Genomic DNA, 2,175 nt, shown 5'->3' on the forward strand with positions numbered 1-2,175 from the left:
CGAGGCGCTTTCTACTTTACCTTGGAGGGGTATACGGATGTCAGAAAAAATATGTAGACAATTTGTATTTCCAGAAATAAATGATGTGGGCCTACACTTAAGGTAGGACGCGACTTGGGGACAGATATCCGGACTCTCAAACTTCAACAATTCTTTTCTGATATACCACTTGTGGGGTTCATTTTAAAGCTCTTGATGTAAGAAAACTTTTCACAGGCTTAGCTTTTCGAAATTCGAAAATTTTAGATTTCTCCATAGCGTTTACACAGGGGTGGCAACCATTTTGAATTTTAAATATCGGTAAATCTTGAGTAATTTGTTTCCGTACCAAAATTTCCCCGATGACCCCCCTGATTTTTATTCTTGATTCTGAAAGTGAAAGGTTGAAAGATTCCTTAAGGAAAATTTAAGCAAAAGTTTAAGTCTTTCACTTTCGAGGCGCGTACTACCTTAAGACAGAATCTGCAGCAATAATTTTGAATAACTTAACACCAGAGACATAATGAAGACATAGGTTTTTGCCATGGCACAATCAGATCATGGATCGGCACATCCACAAATGCAACAGCTAGTCGTGCAGTCACTAATACAAAAATCAACTTTTGATAACTTTCGATAGCATTTTGTGTACGTTCTTATATTGACGACATCACATATAAAATGTGTTTGTATTGAAGTTTTGTAAAAATACATGAACCCCCCCCCCCCTAGGGTACGAAAGTCACAACAGAAATATTACTTTGGCAAGTCGCCATTTCTTGAAAGCTGTATCACCAGACACTGTACCGTTGCAAAGAGCAACCAGCTCTGTATAACGAACTACTAAGATTGTCCTGAATAGCTAATGCAAATATTTCATTAAAATCCAATTACTTCGACGAAATGTTAGAAGAAAAATAGTTCATAGAATACAAAAGGATAGATTTTGACTCTGTGCAAAGGTGAAACGATAATGGTGTCATTTGACCACCATACATTCGCATAATTTTGAAGTGACTGACGTGGGCCATGTAGGTACCGTGACGGAACAATATGCGTTTCTCAACCGTTGGCGGCAGAACAGTGATTCGAATGGAAGAATTGTGACATGCCACATGATGAACCTTATTTATGATTCAGGTAGATAATAGAATAGAACTCACTATTGAAAGTCGTTTGTGTTTGCATCACCAAGATAAAATGTTGGAAGTAATTTCGCACCAGAGGAGATCCACGAGATGAGCAAGAAGCGAACATCAATTGAATATGAGATATAATATATCAATGGGGTACTCCATCTGCGCATGTCATGATGCAGATGTATGAACACATTGTTTTCAGTTTGGAGTGCTAGTGTCAACAGAAGTACCTTTTTTATTGGAAGAGTTTAGTAGAAATATCAGCCTTCGAGCTAGCTCAAATATAATAATATAATAATTATTGCGAAATCAATTAAGGCGGTTTGTTATCAATAAACTTTTAATAACATTCTGAATTTGCTCTGTAAGTAAAATAAAGGTTGCATGGTCATGAGAACTTATTTAATCGGCACCACGTTTTAGTTTTAATCTGGAACTTTAAAGAAATTTTCATCACTGCTTGTATATTATTTTACCTATGAAAACTGGGTTTCAATTTGCATGTACTATCGCAGGCCGTTTTCACGAACTCGCATTTCAAGTTGTATTCAACTTTGTATTGCGCTGATGAAGTAGAAACATTATATGGTAATCGATGCCCGATGCGGCTGTAATGTTCTCTTAGCGCTATACCCGTTTTTTTTTTTTCAAATTTGAATACTCTTTCTGAATAATCAGGACGGAGTCCCCTTTGTAAGACCTCCGTCCCCTGGGCAGAGAAAAAAAGCACAGAACAGACAGGAGACATACAAAAATTAATATATCATGCATTGAAGAGACCGTGTTTCAATGCGACTGTTGGCAAGGCAAGGGCATTAGGGTCATCTTATAGGAAAAGTACACTGGACTGAATTGACCTCGCACTGTGAACGCAGTGCAAGGACCATTCTGCGCGACCTGCTGTTTGCTTCACCGGTCAACATATGAAACCCTTTTTGCAAAACAATAAACCCATACAAATGTTCAATAGAATACAAAAATAAAAAAAGAGATGTCCCGCTACGACCGTTTCAGGTCATCTGTGAAATGTGTATTCTACAATTGGCTACAAATGACG

The sequence above is a fragment of the Ptychodera flava genome, chromosome 9, assembly GCF_041260155.1.
Source record: "Ptychodera flava strain L36383 chromosome 9, AS_Pfla_20210202, whole genome shotgun sequence".
Lineage (NCBI taxonomy): Eukaryota > Metazoa > Hemichordata > Enteropneusta > Ptychoderidae > Ptychodera > Ptychodera flava.